Source organism: Populus trichocarpa, chromosome 10 (genome assembly GCF_000002775.5).
Source record: "Populus trichocarpa isolate Nisqually-1 chromosome 10, P.trichocarpa_v4.1, whole genome shotgun sequence".
Lineage (NCBI taxonomy): Eukaryota > Viridiplantae > Streptophyta > Magnoliopsida > Malpighiales > Salicaceae > Populus > Populus trichocarpa.
The window spans coordinates 9,173,629-9,192,101 of NC_037294.2; the positions used below are offsets into that span (position 1 = coordinate 9,173,629).

Here is an 18,473-nt window from a genome sequence, read left to right on the forward strand (position 1 = left end):
ACCAAGAAAGTTTAATGGTTGGGTTTGAAACATGCGATGATGCGGCTACGCATTTCCAAGATTTGACATATATATATAGTAATTATAATCAACAGCGGGTGGGAAATTAATTAAAGACAGATATCCAAGATATATAATATAATTAAAAAAAGAGCTTTTTTAGATAATAATATATATTTTTAAAAGAAAAGAATTGATCTTAATTAATTCCTATATTTAAATATGGGGTTAATTAGATAACACTCTATTTAATAGTATAGCAAGATTTGTGCATAAAAATCACCGGTTCGAGTCCTATAAATTTCAGGACTATTGAAAACTTATATGGTCATTAATTTTAAGATTCGTGAGATTAGTTAAGGTACGTACAAGTTAGCCCAGATATCCACATTAATCTAAAAGATTTGTGCACAAGAGTTGTCTAATTTTTGTAGTAATTTATCTTGAAGAAATTGCTAAGTAGTCAATGATTAATTTGCACATAATTAAGTTGTCTAGTTACTTACACATCATTATATTTAACAAAAATAACATAAGTGTAACAAACTCACGGATATATTCCAAAGAAAAATAAAAGAGCAAGAAATTAAGTGAAGATCAGAAAGTAAATATACGAGGAATTAATGGTTCGATAGACCAAGATATCGCGTAAGTTCTACACAATGAATGGAAATAATTTGTTGTTGACTTCCAAAATTGGCAAAAGCAAGAGGGGATTAACTCTTGGAAAGCGAAACTTGACAACTATTCTCTTGTCCTGATTTTAGAGAGGAGAGATTTGAGTTTGGACGAAGTACCTTTCTAGTATTTAAGAGAACATCCATCTGTATAAATATCGACCAACTTCAATGTCCAAGAAGTAAAGCCGACGTCGACGAGGAGGATTAGCACAATGTGCCCACGTGAATTAGTTGATTTTGTGGGTAAGAGGAGCTTGATTATTTCACTAGGAGGACTCAATTCCTCCATTGGAATCTGGAACCACATACCCTTGCTTTGCATACTTTGTTCTTGCACGCAAACATGTGGCCCTTGGACCACCCGAACCACGTTTCTTAGTTGTGCGTATCATGGCATACAGCTAAAGAATTTCTCTGAACTTCTCGAATGTTTATGAAGAATATGACATTGAATCATAAACCAATAATGTAACATCGCTTATAGTATTTTGGCAAGTGGCCGGATACAGGGAGTTTTCATGGGAAAAAGAGGCAGCTGCATGTGCATGGAACTTTGATTTCATCTATAATCTTCACTGTTTTCATGCAAAGATAGGGTTAGCGTTTGGGGATTCTTGGGTTCATATCTCTATAAGCTTCGAAATGAACAGAAATCATCATTCCAAAACTGTTATGCCATCCCCTAGACGATTTAGAATCAAAAGAAAAGGACCAGATTATTAAATTGTGTACATGGACGTGATCTAGCTTTCTCATTAATTATATATCCAAGCAAATCAAAATACAAAGACAGTAATATTCAATGTGTGATTCAATTAATGAAAGAGGTTGAACCAAAATTTGAAGGAGGTCTTGGTGCATTGTATGTTTTTACTGTGAGTTAAATAGTAATTATCACAATAAAGAAAGCAGTCGTGATCAAACAATTACGTACAATGTGGAATTTCTATAAAGAGATTTCAAGATTAAGCCTTGTTAGAAGGGAAAGGGAGAGAATTTGAAATTAAAAAGGCCCCGTTGTGTACTCGAAACCCATTGTATCCCTCATCGGGGGGGAAAAAAAGAAGTATTTATCCTTTGTCGAGAGTTGAGGGTGTGATAGAGAAGAGTGGATATTGTGATGATCACGCACTCCCAGTTTCCGAGTTCCCATAATTTCCAATGCCTCGGAAGCTTTGCTTGAGCCAGCTTGGGTTAATGGCCTACCTTGTGACTATGATATTTGTGACTATGATATTGTTGCTAATTAATATGCGATCAACATGGGGTCGATCGCAAATCTTTTCTTTCTGATGATGATCACTTTCATTTTCTTGATAGAGCATCAAGAAGTGTGTGCTCAAGCTAGGTGGGCTAGCTATATTAATTCATGATGTGCTGCATGAGCTCGTTGATAGCAACATCAGAACAAGAAGAGCTACCAATCATACACGAATCATCGCGATAATAATAAGAAAGATGAGCTGAGGATACTGCAACAAGACCCATCCTTGAGTACCTATCCGTTTCCATTAAATATGCGCTGTAGGGTCCTTTAATAGGGATTATGACTGATCATCGATCGTAAGTTAGACATGTGTGAACTCTTGGGATATCTGTTCTTCATCATCCTTAGATATCTAAAAACAGACAAGGCACAATTAAGCATACTCTCACATGCAAATTTGTATCACTAACATCATCACTTGATTATAGTTTTTTTAATTATTATTAATGTAGATGTCCGGGCCAGCTTACACGTACCTCAACTAATCTCACGGGTTCTAAAGTTAACGACCATTTAAACCTCCAATAATATGTGTGTTCGGGCCAGCTTGCACGTACCTTAACTAATCACACAGGTCCTAAAGTTAACAACCATTTAAGCCTCCAGTGGTCCTGAGATTTGTGGGACTTGAACTGGTAATCTCTAGAAAGCAAACTCAGGATTTGATCAGTTGAACTACACCCTTCAGAGCTCACTTCATTATAGTTATTATTTTTACAAGATGTTGAAGTTGTAAGTAAGGATATTGTTTTTCATGGATACATTAGATTATTAGATATAAATGATCTGCCTAATAGTGCCTAATACGAGAAAGATTCAATCTAATTATACGAAAGTTGAATCTAGAACATGTATGTTGAACACCAAAACTAAGATTTTACCTTATCAAACTGACAGTGTGTCTGTCGGTAACAATATCAAACTCCAGTATAGTTGTTTCGATTATCTCTCATATTGTATTCGTTAATTATGTGTCGTTGAGTATACATAAAAGTGGTAACTATCCTACATAGAAAAGACATGAAAAAAGACATGTCGTTGATTATCTCATAATTACTCCTTAATTTAAACTTTTGGGTTAAAGGACATGAGAGGATAAATTAACAAGTATTTATATGGCCAATGATGTAATATTGACTATGACACTAATCTTGGTTCCGCTATTATCATTTATTTACACTTTTTTGTTTTTCCAAAACACCATAAACGCTTCATCTTTGACAATTTTCTTACCCAAATGAATACATTGCTAATGATTCCCACTCCTTTCCCTCTAAATTTCCCACTCCCTTGAGAGCATGGAAAACGTTTCTTTGGAGGTTCTTGTCCGTTTCGATCGTCGACAGAATTGAGGACCGAAAATGTGCGTCCAAGATCGGGTTAATAAGATTCGACAGGGAAAAACCGATATCGTTTAGCTTAAACAATGATTAGGAAAGGGACCGGCCATAAGATCATAGCTTTAGAGGATCTATTATATTCCTTAATTTGTATCCTTGTAAATTATGTGAAAGCTCTAGTAGTACTGCTTTCATATTTTGATAAAATGTCTTAGAGGGTAGCTAATATACGATCCTCCGCACTAATTTAGTCAAGGCTCACATGGATTCGTGAGAAGTTAGCTGCGAAGTTCAAGAGTGGAATACTAAATTCATTCAAGAATTTTCTTCCCAAGTATATATAGTCAATAAGCCAAGGCATGCATCATTAGCGGAAACCACATTGCTTGACCTTATAATTAGCCCCCATGTTACAAACCATGCATATGCATAATCATGTACATCTCCTATTTGACTTTGTGATCACTGATTTGAATCACAAGAATTAATCACTGTTTTTTTTATATATATAATAATCGATCGAGAGCTTTATTAGTAAGTTAGAAGATCATTGCTTTATTTTCAAATAATGGTTTTTCTTTTTTTTCTCTATTATTGACAAGAATATAGTTAATAAAATTATCAGAAAAAATCTCAGTCCTCAGAGAACAAACCAGAAGTTATAATTAAGAATTAAGGGATCGTAAACAAGTTTAAAAGCCCAGGAAAATTAATTAATATTGGGATTATAGGCAAATCACTATAGGGCAGAGGGGCGGGCTCCTTCTCTCGGAATATCACTCCCTAATTAATATTAAAGCACGGTCTCCAATGATAGGATTAGATTGATGATGAGGTCGGTCGTGAAGTTTGAATTAATGAATGAAGCCTAATTTCGGTCAAGTGATCCAAATGCCATGATGGGGTTTGCTCTTACTCAACTATATATCTTTCTTGCGGCTCCATCATCTTTATTTTATTGTTAATATTCTTGTTTTTTTTTTTTTTTGATAATATTGTCAATATTCTTGTTATGTTAAGGATTTGGTACTCCTAGGTCATGTGGGTCGCTAGGAAACAAAGGGAAATTAATTAAATGGATTTGAAGAAACTTTCGGGCTTATTATATTAATTGGTAAGTACATTTAGCTTTCACATTAATCATAAAAACCATTTTTTATGAGTTCATTAGTTTGGATGTGGATTGTTCAATGAAAGACTTGGGATCCATTCGAAGAACAGAGCTCAAGTGAAGAAGGATGGATGGTAGTTCAAATCCTCTCTTGCATTTCGATCATTCTTACCAAATAAGGAGAACATCTCAACTTCCGGTCCTCATGATCCCTCCTTTCCCTTCCCTCCTCGCAACCCCAGGGATGATGATAGATGGCCCGCTTGAATTGCTCTCAGTTGATTATTACTAGCATCATTATCCTCAAGAGTGAGATTATGAATAAATCCAATGTGAACCCCCGTTAATTAATTCAAGAAAGGGTATCCTAATTTTGATGGATCGAGCATTATCCATAATGCATGCTACCTAATTAGTTGCAAGTTGCAACTAGGTTAATTATTTTTTAAAACATATAAAAAAAATCTAAGGTGTTGTTAATGTATTTTCTAGTATAAAAGAATTTTAAATTGTACGAGAATTAATCAAATATAACCATGTTGACTTGACGGATCTAAAAATAATCTAGATGACCGATAAAAATATAGTTTGATTCAAAATAAATATTCAAGATGAGTTTTATGGTAAATATTGAGACGATAACATATTAGATCGATTCGCGTCAACTTGTGTTAACCAACCAATCCGTATATTAGATTATGAAACCATGATAACCTAATAAAAAACAAATCAAAATAAGTTATGAAACTCAATTTTCAATAAACTCAATATTGAAGGATAAAATTGAAAACAATTCAATTAAAAAATTACTCGAGTCAACCCGGGTTAACCTGTCAAACTTGCGACCGGGTTTATATGACCGAGATAACCCAATAGAATGTAAATCGAAACAAATTATGAAACTTAATTCTTAATCAACACAATGTTAAAATTAAGATGAAGTTGAAAAACAATCGACTAAAAAAGGCACAACAAAACAATTCGAGTCAACATAGGTTAACTCACTAAACTCGTGATCTAAGTCATAAGATGGGGATCACCTCATAGAAAGCAAACCAAAACAAATCATGAAGTCTAATTTTCAAATCATTCAATATCGAATGATGAAATTGAAAAAAAAAAGTCATAAGATGGAGATCACCCCATAGAAAGCAAACCAAAACATATCATGAAGTTTAATTTTCAAACCATCAAATGTTGAATGATGAAATTAAAAAAAAAAAAGGTTAATTAGGAAAAGTAGAAAAAAAACTCGAGTCAGCCGAGTTAACTCGTCAAATCTGCGATCTAGATTATAAGATTAGGATAACCTCATTAAAAATAAATTGAAAACAAAATTATGAAGTCCAATTACCAATAAACCTAATATTGAAGAATAAAATTGAAATTGAAAATAGATTAAAAAAGGACATAAAAAAATAATTCGAGTTAACCTGTGTTAACCTACCAAATCCATGACCTTTGTCATGAGAAAAAAATAATCTCATAAAAAGCAAATCAAAACAAATCAAGAAACATATTTTTCAATCAACTCAATATTGATGGATGAAATTGAAGAAAAAAAATCAATTAAAAAAGAGGAAAAAACTTGAATTAACAGAGTTAACTCGTTAAACTTGCAATCTAAGTTATAAAACTAAGATAATTTTATAAAAAATAAATTTAAAAAAATTATAAAGTTCAATCCTCAATAAATCTAATTTGAAAAAAATATAAAAATGAAAACCTTAAAAGCTTTATTTTGTAAAAAACTTTCAAAACCATTTTTAGAATTTTACTAAATATCTTTTTTTATTATAGCTATAAAATCCAACCGAAGTGTCTACTCGGGACAAAGCCTAATCATGGGTTAGAAGATTTAACTCAATTTTTTTTTTTTAATATCAAAACAACTTGTTTTACAGAACTTTAAAAAAAAATTAACAAGATGAGAATTGGATTTTACTCACCGCTGCAAGTTGACCTATATTTTTGACGTGACAAGTTAAATCACTCATATTTTTCTTCAACCCTAACTTGTTAAGGCCCATATTAGTTGGGTCGATCCAAGATTTTATAACTAGGTTTTTTATTAATTTTTTTTTATGAAAAAAGCCAAATGTTTATAATAAAAAAAGAAGAAGCCAAGAGCTCTTTTTTGCTGAGCAGGATTCAATTATATCTTTAGGAAAAATACGCAGAAACTTGCTAGAGATGATCATGTGAAGGTTAGTATGTTAAGATGCGGCCACGTTCTTTTGATTGTTTCTTGAATTTAAAAATCATAAACGACCTCCTCCTACAATATTCAAATACTCTTTCAAAGTATTATATACGAGATTCGCTTGAGCCGAAATATGCAATTAATTAGGATATGAGAAATTATTGTGGCTGTTAGCTAACTTGTTAAATAGAGTAAGAAATTTAGTTTTGGAAAGGGAAGAGCAATCCCCTCTACCATGATGAATCTTCTGAAGGAGAAAAAAAAAATACAAGAAGAATTAGAGAGGTTGTTGGAACTATTTTTAATCCAATTGGAGATTTAGCAAGGTTGATAAGTGATTTGCTCTCCATATTATCATCTAAAATTTAATTATTAAAGAGATTGTAATAAAAAAATATTTTTTGAATTTCCCTGATCAAGCCAAAATTAAATTAAAAAAAAATGCAGTTTCCATGAGCAACCTCACCTCAATGAATGCACACAAATCCATTTAGTCAAATATACCCAAACAAAGGTTTATAATGTGGAATGATCCGAGAAAAATGATGATATATGGTTGAATAATTCGATGCATTAATTTATTTATGACAAATAGAAAGAAATATGTTTAAGTATATCAACATGCAACTAACTCTATAACTGTATTAACTGAAAGAGTATCGGACAAATAATCTTCAGTCAAACCTTCTGCCAAATGAGAGAATCAGAAACTGAAACATGGCAGCACCATGTGAGCACATGAATGGTGGAAGAATCTGGCCAAGAAGAACCGGTCAAGCAAGGCCTTCAATGGGATTGTTTTCGGAGTTCAGTAGCGGCATGTGCTGCCCGGGTAAATTAATCATTCGGTAAGTCTTCGTCACTGTTTAATTTTTATCCTGTCACAGAAATTGTCCTTCAAATGTTGGCCTCAGATGAAACCTCGACATAAATTTCAATAATTAAAGTTTAGTTTCCTATTCGACCTGGGAATATTTTATTTGAGTCGATTACCATGACATTCGATTGAGACGAGAGCTGATGACATGCATCGAAGTTAAACCAGAGAAACGACTCGGCAATGGCAGATAACAGAACTCTTCGCTTCTTTTTTTCTTTTCCTTCCTTTTCCCAGAGATATGTACTGTAGAGGTGGAAAATGTTTTTCGATCCATATCACTTTGAATTCTCTCTGTTAGTTGAATACAATTACAGTCTATTCGGTAGAAAATGTTATCCGAACCAAAACACTTCAACTTGTCTCTGTTGAATATAATTACAATCTAGTTCTAAAACATCTGACTCTGAATTTAACAGATTCTGCCATCAACACCTCGTGCAAGTACTGAAGACCGAGGGCATTGTTCTTCGGCAACAACCGCTGCTCGTTCAGTAAGAGGAAGTTGATAATTTTGTTATGTCGGATAATAATGGAAGGAACATGATAATTTTTTTGTGAAGTTGTTTAGTGTATCTTGTATAAAAATCAATTTTATCTTGTTTAATGTTGTTCTAGTGAAGAAATTTTTGTTCCATTAAATCATTCGAATCATTTGTTAGTATTTTCATGCTGGAAATCACCCACACAAAAACAAGATGCAGTAACACATAAAAAATTAACATATTTAGATCAATACCTGGGCAACGTAAACAACAAAATCTAATGTGTAATGATCAATCCAATCCAGTTTACATCGGGAGATACACTTAAGAGTATTGTAGTTGTCATCCCAGTATAAAGAACATACTCTGTATAACTGTTGAACACTCAGGACCTGAAACCAGGAAGAAATGATGTGAGAGAGAGAGTTTGAATGATGCAGAGCATGTCAATCTTGATATATTAACCAGAAAAACTATAACTTGGCAATTGCTCACATAGTAATGCAAGATGTATAGACATTTTACCAACATTCACTAAAATCACACATGGTGATCCCTAAATTGATCTATCACATTTTATCATGAACCACACAACACCTGTCACTGGCTGCCACCGCCACAGCAGTTAGTAAGAGTGTAGTATTGCTATCATTATCCTTCGATTCATAAATGACAAATTGCCAAACAATGCGCCTGCTTCCACCAAGTTCTTTTAATTGAATTTTGCTGTCATAACTAGCTCTCCAGCAGCTATGATATTTTGTCAATTCAAGATGCGTCTGTGCGCGCGCGCTCTCTGTGAGAGACAGGAGGGAGGGAGAGGCATACCGGCAAAGGTCATTTGTAATTTCATCATATGAAATTCTCGATTTCTAGTGTATAACCTGGAAGGAAACGGTATGCTGAACTAGGATAGTAAAAAATACAATTGAAAGAATCATTTCTATTTGAGCAAAGCAGAAAAGCAGCTAATGCAGAATTTCATATGCCCAACTAAACTTTACAAAGGGGATGATGGTTTATAAAAATACTAAAGTACAATTCAACTTAAATATGGGGAAAAGGACTGGAAAAACTAATAAATTATAGTGTCAGGTGACGAGATTGCTGAGGCAAAAGAACAAGTTAGCATTCTCAAAACTACTGATTTTTTAGCAAATTACAGAATATCAAACTCCAAACGTATAGACCATGGTTACCATAAACCTAGAACGTCTGGGACGAAATTAGGATCAAGGTTCGCAGTTAGATGAATTCTGAATACCCGGAGGGTAGGCTTAGTTGATATTTTTGACCAAGGTTCGCAGTTACCATTGTCATTTTTCTTGATAGTAAAAATTAAAAAGAACATGCATTCAAGCCAAGGAAAAAACTGGTTTCCAAATCTGTATTCCAACATCCGAATGCTATAGCAGATATCTTCAAACATTTGCATAAGAATACATCAATGCAACAACATGAAAAGTTTACAAATCTAATTACAAAAGAAAACCAAAGGGAAAAAGGAAAGGCAAGATAAGCAACAAAAGTAAAATCTCAATAGAGGATGACACTTAATCAAAATCTATGGTTAACATAAAAATGGATTTCAATGGTCCATGCAATGAATCATTTCATTCCTGTTAGTTTTTAACAAAACATTACAGCATAAATTATGGAAGATTTTAAATCATTGAAAAAATGCAATGGGCTCGCCCATCTACTGATAGGGAGAAAAAAAAACTCATTAAATACATCATGGCAAGATTCATAAATGTAGAATCAAGGTCAGTTTACCTGGATACATGAAGAAAGAAGAGGTGATAAATCCTTTTTTAAATTATCTCGAATGATGCCATACATCTTCTCCATATATGCTGTCAGCTGTTGTTTAAAAAGCAAAGCTGAATACTTAGCCTCGACCAGCTGTATATCTTTACCAATTTTAAGATTGGCCGAAGAAGGCGATGAACGGAAACTCTGAGAAAATATCAGGTCACTTGCATAAGCAGGACATCAAATAAAATTTTGAGAATTAAAGAAGAATGCAATTTTGTGAATTAAAGTAGAGTTATGTGTCTTCAAAATGTAGTTACATGATTTAAGATTATTAAATCATTTTTCTGTGAGCATTACTACAAAAGAAATTTCTGGAGGGTATCTCATTACTTTGCCATCATTCCCAAAAATGATGTTGGAGGTGGAGGCAAATTTGGATTTGCACCACTGCCTTTTAAAGTCCGTTGAAGTAAGAACAACAACATCGAGGTATTAGATAACCAGTATGCCATATGATTAATGTCATCCTGGTTCTGCAAGCATTACATTAACAACATCAAGCATGTTAGATATCAAATCAAATCACAGAACTCGAAAACAATTCCGTTTTTCTTCAGTTACCTGTGCTGTGGTTTGGTTTAGAGGCAGGACAATTTTCAAATAAATCAAGCATGAAAGGAGAAAATCAAGTTACCTCTATAGCAGAACCAATCATCTGAATAAGACAATCAAATACACTAGTTCTTTCTGCTTCAAACAATCTCCAGTGGACAAGGCATCTGTAAATGGTAAAGGCTCCAACTGGTTTTCCTTGACTAAACCCAGGATTCTGCTCTGCACATTTGATCGGAGCATCTACACTCTCCTACATCACAGGAAAAAAAATGAACAAATCAAGATTACATCAAACCATTTAAACTCCCAAACCAAAAATATATCAGGAAAAAAGAACTGCTTTTCCCACTTTAAGCATGTACATGTAGCCGTTCAATCTGTTATTTCCTCAATCTTTTGTCAGCATCAGTACCAAACCTTTTAGCTGGGGTTGGTGGTTCCTGAAGAAGTATGCTCAATCAGGACGATAGTTAATACAGGAATATTCAGACAATGGTAAACAAGTCTTAAATAAAATTAAATTATGTATCATTATTTTTTTCACTAACATGATGACCATTTTCTAGATGCTGCAGCAGTTTAAGAGAAGGAAAAGAATTAATAAGTTTCCAAAGCCTAGCATGAGAAAAGGAGTAATTTAAAAAAAATACCAAGCACTTTACCAGGGAGGTAATTTCTAAATGTTCCGACATTTTTCTTGAAGATGAACTGAACAATGCTTGGTGCCACAGAACTTGGTCCTCAGCTTCCAAGTCAGAAATTTTTTCTTCAAGCCTGAGAAAGAATATTGTCAATAATTTAAATTCATATAATTAACCCCAAGTTATCAAGGAAAAATCCCTTTATCCTGCTTCCACATTGACTTAAAATGCAATTTAAGTACTTGACTACTTTTGACATAAATAGAAATCACTGTAGAAACCTCTGCATGGTTGTTTTCAGCTCAGTTATCTTTGACTCTGCATCCAAAGCCTGCTTCAGTCGCTCTTCACTAAGCTTATTTGTCTCTTCATTTTTCTTCTCTGTTTCATCAATTTTCTTTTCCATTGAGCTTACCATAGCCTACAAAGTATCATCCACGAAACACCATTCAAGTGAAAGTTGAGACATGTACCTCAAACAGGAAGATTTTTCTTATTTCTCCTTCATTTTTGGATGCTAAATCCTGTCATATTTAAGCAATGCATATACAGTCATTTGCAAGCCTGTAACAGATCCAAATAGCAATGTATAAAAGCTTTACCTTGAGCATTTCATTTTCGGCAGTAAGTTTATTCACCAGTTCATTATCAATAACTGGGACTTCCTGTGTGATTGGGAACTGTTCAGCTGCTTTCTTTGCAGCCTCGCATTCCTTGATTAGTAGAGCTTTAGATTCTTGGAGTTCAGGTTGCACTTCTTGCAATGCTGTACATAATTTTGCATTTCCTGTGTTTTGGATTCCTCTAGGTCAGCCTGCATTCAATAGAAGCATCACTTACAAACAGTAAATACCAAATAGCTACACAAAATAAAGAAAACAAAATACTGGAAAATGAATAAATCCAATCAACTTCATGCTTCTAGTCAATAGACACAGCTAGCATATCCATACGTGCATTCTAGATTGTAATTTTAACTTCAACACTGTATTCCTCAGCACAAAGTGAATGGCTAAATTATTAATTATCTCATCTCTCTCTGGAGCTCAACAGAGGTTTGAATATTTTTTTCACACATAGTTATTAAGATATCATACAAATAAGAGGGAAGTTGAGTTCATATGATGTGGTTCATTATTTAGAAGAAAAGAGAAAGCCAAGCAAACAAACATCCCTACCCTCATTCGTTTTTCCAGCTGCAGACGCCAGGTTAGTTCTTCAACTTCCTTTTCCAGTTTGCTTTTTGCAGCTTGGAGAGCACCAGTCTCCTTAGCAGCCTGCAGACATATTGGACGAGACAATGACATGGTAGCAAATATAACTTCTTTAGAAAACAAAGGGATGGGGCCCTAAAATTTGAACAAATTGAGAATTCGAGGATGGAATTTGGCTGGAGAAAAGACTAAATGATTCAAATTGTAGATGTTAAGTTACCCAAACATGCACGCAAATGAGGCAAGATAAATAGTTTCACAAGTTTATCAGTTCTTCTCCAAGTATGAAATTCGATTAATGAGAAACTTTACAGGGGGCATTTCAAGTAAAAGAAAATATGCGGAAGCCCAAAGATCAAGGAGGGATGTTAGCAAACTTGAGAGAGAATTAATTAATTACTTTAGCTGAAACACAAGGTTCCCTTCATAAATAAAATAACCAATTTTCTGCAGCGGTAATCCCAACCAGCTATGAGACCCAAGTTTATTTTGAGAAAGAAAAATAAAACTAAAAGTCATCCACTATTTAGATTAGTTACAGAACAGTGCATGGAAAAAAAATGGAGAATAAATTTGCAAAACAGGATTTGCAATCTTAGATATAATTTATTGGAGAAGAAAGTAGAAATTAAAGAAAGAAGAGGTCACCATTTTAAGCTTCCACAATTCTTTACGTGCAACCTGCCCTCTCCAGGCACATTGAGTGGCGATTGCTGCTCGCTTTAACCTCAAATAATGAAATAGAGCCAAGTGTTTTCAGCATTGACTCTGACAAAGCATGAGCTCCAATAAGAGTAAGAAAGCCTATATAGTATAAAATAAATAAAAAATCCAATCAACAGATGCGCAGCAACTGACTGAATTGCCAGCAAAGACCATGGCAAATTATGTCAGGTGATTTGTTCAAAGGCTGGTTGGCTCAACTTTGGGTAGCTCTATCCCACCCCTTAAGTCACTCTAGAAAGACAAGATTTAATCCCATGTCCCTAAGCAAAATAATACCTCACATTTGCATAGACATACACCGTGGCGTGTCCATTGTTCTAGTGTTGCACACAATGGCGGAGCCAGGGTTTTTTAAATGAGGGGCAAACTATTAACAAATACTTGATATTATATATTATATAGATATGCATTATATAGAGAAATTAATTTGAAATATACGTACCAACTCATATCAAATAAAATTAATGTAAGAATACTTTCAAAATGAAAAAACTAACTTGGGTTAATTGGTTTTTTTCACAGTTTTGTTTTTTCGGTTAATTTTTTTCTTATTTTTTAGATTTAATTAGTTTTTTGATTTTTTTCTCACCTCTAAAGTTAACAATAGCTAATTTAGATTAATTGATAACCAACAAAAAAAAATCTGCTAGATATTATTAATATTAATATAAAAGGAATTAAAGAAAAAAAAAAAGATTAAGGGGGCAGTTGCCCCCTCATTACCCTACGTGGCTCCGCCCCTGGTTGCACAACCCTTGGATGAATTATTTTTATTGAAAATAAAATACACTGCTGTTGTCATAAATATTCTAACAAACTCACAATCATCTATTGCCCAACTATATGGAATGGCTAGACAGCTCTTGCAAAATAAATAAGTTTCACTCTCTACTCACTTCACACCATCACTTTCCAGATTGAAGAAAGAAGGTAAAATGAAGAGCACAAAAAAAGAAAAGGAACAAAAGAAAACAATAACCAATTTCTTGTATAAGGATTTGGAATTAACCTGAATTACAATCACAGCTCTCATCTGCTTCCTGAACCAAAGCTCATAACAAGCAGCCATTCCACGTATACCTGACTGAATGGAGACAGCTGAGAAGCGCAAGTTGTTGTAAGCTTTACTCGCAAGATACATGCGAGAATATTTCTGGATTTTCAAACAAGTAGTTTCTCTTCTCAGGCAAACTTATTACATGCTACTTCAGCTGCAACCAAATTAAATAAAGCATGAGTTGATACAATTTCAATCATTGACCAATACATTCTAAATTCATTAATTTTATGGCTATAGAACCACTATAAAAATATTCCTGTGTATCATCTATAGTCAAATTAACTATTATATGAAGCTACTGATACCTCTACACAAAGTTTGGATATGAATGGCAGACTGCTGCAACAAGATAAAGTTTTTGCAACAGAGATATGAACGAGCTTTCCTCTGGATGGTGCATGCTGATCTTCCTAACACCTCGCTTCAACGAGCATGTAGCTCCGCCATCTGACCAGCTCTAAGAAAAAGTTTTGTTTTGTCAATCTGCAATTGAAATGATTCAATAAGACATTCTTTAATTATCTTGGGAATTTAGCATCTGATAAACACTGCATCATAGTTTATTCCATACGTAGAAAATATGCAATAACAACAGTTTAGGATAATCCGTACAAACACCCCTTGAACTACAGGTCATTTTGATTGACCACCCTGAAGGAGTTTAGATTGACACCCCTTCCATTACAGTCCATCCATTTTTCTGTTAAATAACATGCGAGCTGCACATGTATTCTTATAAAATATCAAATATCATAAATAAAAAATTGGTCAAAAAAATTAGAAAAATCAACCCTCACCACTATTAAAAACTCTTGGCAGTTTTATGACTTTTTTGTAGTTTTTAAGGAAAACATATGTACCTTGTATGTGATATTTAATGACTCAATTGGGCAGAATGTAACAGAAGTGGTGTTAATCAAAACACCATATAATTCAAGATCTGACATAAGAAAAAAAATAATTCAGGGGTGTGAATCAAAATGGTCTATAGTTCAATGGTGTTTGAATGGTTTAGCCCAACAATTTATAACAGCAGAAATACTGTACAGCTATAAATTCCAAAGAGAGCTCATAATAATAATAAACAAGATTTCTACACGCATTCATTGCCTGACTGATAGTCATTCCTCGCATGCACATATTCATGTGAGCATGTAATGGACGAACATTCACATAGTTGTAAATGGATTATAAATGAATTGTGAAGGCTATAACAGTATCTTACAATTATTCATTAACTTAAAAGGAATTAACAAAAATATACCTGATAACCTTCAAGGTTCGCCTTCTCTAGAAGCCTCTTGCAAGCACTAACCTCATCACAGCTATCAAGGAATAAATAATAGAAAATGAAAAGAAAAAAAAATGCAATTCACATTCAAGAAAGAATAAAAAAAAAACTAGAAGTATGAAACAAATTTAAACGAGAAAATTTTAAAAAGCTACCTGCCATGCAGCACATCTGGTGCCAAAATGGCAAAACAACGGGCGAATTCATCAAATGCCTTTCTTGTGGGATATCCAGCGCAGCTAATCCTAATTGCCTCCATCACACCCTGGAATCGGATAAACAATACATGACAAACATGGTTTTTATCACTGAAGAAATACCATGACACATGAAATGGCCACGATATTGAATATTACCCACAACGTAGTTGCTGTAAAACATTATTATTCTCAAAGATGGCAGGCTTTAGAACATTATTTGGCTTTACACAATGCATGTAGTGTGGCTCTGTGGCACTCAGTGTTTCAAGCAATGCTTGTAGTTGTTGCTGTAGAGAGATAGAGTTAAAACAGAAATATGTTAAAAATGTTATAACACACATTAAACTTATGCACACTAGAACATAGAGAATTTTGATGCTTTGGCAGATTCCTCAGGCAATGGCGGAAACAGGCCTGAAACAAAGGAGCACTTGGACTCGCTCAGGAGAGCTTGATGCTCCGCTACAACATAATCTTTGTTCTTATCCAGAAAAGGTTCAGTTTGGTTTGTCACCTACAATCAAAATTCTCCTGGGATGAGTATTTGGTTGTGCTTCACTTTTTAGTAGCTACATGAAGAACTAATATTGTGGCACACTCTCATATGAACCAAAAACCAGAGCATACTTACATCACCAGCATAATGACAAATGGTGAAGTCACTCCGTGCTAACTTAGGCTTGCTAAAATGTTTGTGGTCTTTAAAAGTCTGATAAAGCTTTTCTGCAAATGTTTCATGTGTTGATCTAGGAAACATACTGCAAACAATAAACAAAAGCTAATATGTCACTACAACATCAAAGGAAAATTTCTTAACAAACCAAAATACTCTTTAATGTCTGCATCAATTAAACGGGATGAATGGTTGTTGTCCACTGTCTTCTATAACATACATACCAAGCTTCGTCAAGAAGAGCAATGATGCCGCCAGGTTTCTGAAATCATAAGAGTACATATATAAGCATGAAGCTTGTTTTGCTACAAGCCAAAACAGAAAGACTACCTCCCAAACCCTTCACACTGGAAGCATTTGATTGAACTAGTCAATAAAACCATATATATTTTAGATCAGACATTGAATGCAGAAAGGAAACCATTTGGGTCTATCAGATCGGAAATCATAAATTGGGTGGGTGGGAAGGGGGTTTGAAGAACAAACTTTTTTAATAAACAAGAATATTCTCAATTCTATTATAAAAACTTGATACAAGTTCCTGGAAAGAACTCACCATCTTCCCTGATGCACAGTTTACTGTAATATCTTCACCATTAACTTCCACAACTTCCCCATCCATCCATGCTTCCTCAGGATCCTCCACCTAAACAAAAGATCCAACTATTGAACTGCCTTGAGCAGCCTGTGTGGCCTGCCAGTTCATCGGAACATCAACCCGAGTGAGTAAAGCACTAAAGTCTCATTTATGAGCATGAAGCAGCATTTAAAAAAAAAAAATAGCATCCACCCAAACACGGAAGCGGCTGGAGCAAGTATAACTGCTACTACGAACAGAATCTCATAAGAAAAATATTATTCAGCTCAACTGACCATCATCAGGCTACACATTCTATACATTTAAATCAGTTACGAATTCTGGCTACAGCCCTTGACATATCTTACCACATGTTCCAAATCACGAGTTCAAAGATTACTTACCACATGTTCCAAATCACGAGTTCAAAGATTACTTACCACATGTTCCAAAAATTACTTTCGGTAAGTCAGAATGTTGATTTGATTGTCAGTTTCATGAGTTTCTAACAATGTCCAAAGAGTTTGGTTGGCCTCCCTGGGCAGGATTACGGTTAGAATAACACTCTACTCACATTATCTACTCTCTAGACATTGCACAACACTTTATACAATAAAAATACTAAACTCTGAGTACTTTTAATTATCTATAAAAAGCAACAGATATTTCTAAAACCTTTACAAATTCCCTTCAATAATTCAGCATGAAGCAAGAAGAAATAATTAAACAATATTGTCGAGAAAGGAAATACCATTATTGAGAGAGGAGAAAGGAAATTATTAGAATTAGATCGTAGGCAATGGAAACCCTAGATCCCTCCCTCAGCAAACAATGCCAGTGAAACCAAAGACCAATTCTTCAATTGCAACAAAATGCTGTCACGACAAGATCCTAAATATCTTCTATCCAGCCCTGTCCTGTCCTGTCCTGTCCTGAATGAGTTGTGTTCCCCTCTCTCTACGAATGCAGCAACTTCATCGTCTATTGTAAAACAGCAGGAAACTTTTTCGTGGAGGGAAAATAGTTGAAAGGAGGAAGAAGGAAGAAGGGGGTGAGGGAGGTCACGTGAAAGCACAGCACAATGGTGTGGACCTTAAACCACTTCGTGACCGTAACCTCAAACAAAACAAAAATGAAACTAAAATATTCCATTATTATTATTATTATTATTATTATTATCCTTCTCTTTGTCTTTCTACGGACGGAAGATGTTTTATAAAAAGAATAAAAAAAATTAATTCAGATTAATTTTTCCTTTCTTTGAGTTTTTTTTTTTTTTTTCAAGTGACTATGGATGAAGTGCTCCCACACGCATAACACTCCAATGCAGTTGTGTTTTATTTTTTCTAATAATCAGAATTAAGCTTTGTAGATTTTAAGGACACGTGTTTACATGGACTTGATGCATTTATTAAATTGTGCTCTCGTCACGTTATTTTCAAGTACTCTTCGTCGAGCTCGTTGTGATTGTGGAGTCATTTTCCCCCTCAGTTTATGTGTCTGAACTGAAAGAATTAATGTCGAATTAATTCAAACATGTCATTGATATATGGCGTTCACTTTCAACTAATGCAAGGACGCAATTAATCCAGACCTTCAACAAACAAATTGGAAGTTGCAGTCCGTGTAAGATACGCTGTAATAATTAATTTTTAAATTATTTTTTATTTAAAAATATATTAATAAAATATTTTATTATTAAAATAATACAAAAAATTTATTTACTTATTTTATAAAATGATCGCAAACTGATTC

General features: G+C 34.1%; 1 pseudogene; it reads right to left on the bottom strand.

Moving 5' to 3' along the window:
* Positions 1–8,182: 8,182 nt before the first annotated feature.
* On the bottom strand, positions 8,183–17,842 carry LOC18102454 (myosin-6-like; annotated as a pseudogene).
* Positions 17,843–18,473: the final 631 nt, after the last annotated feature.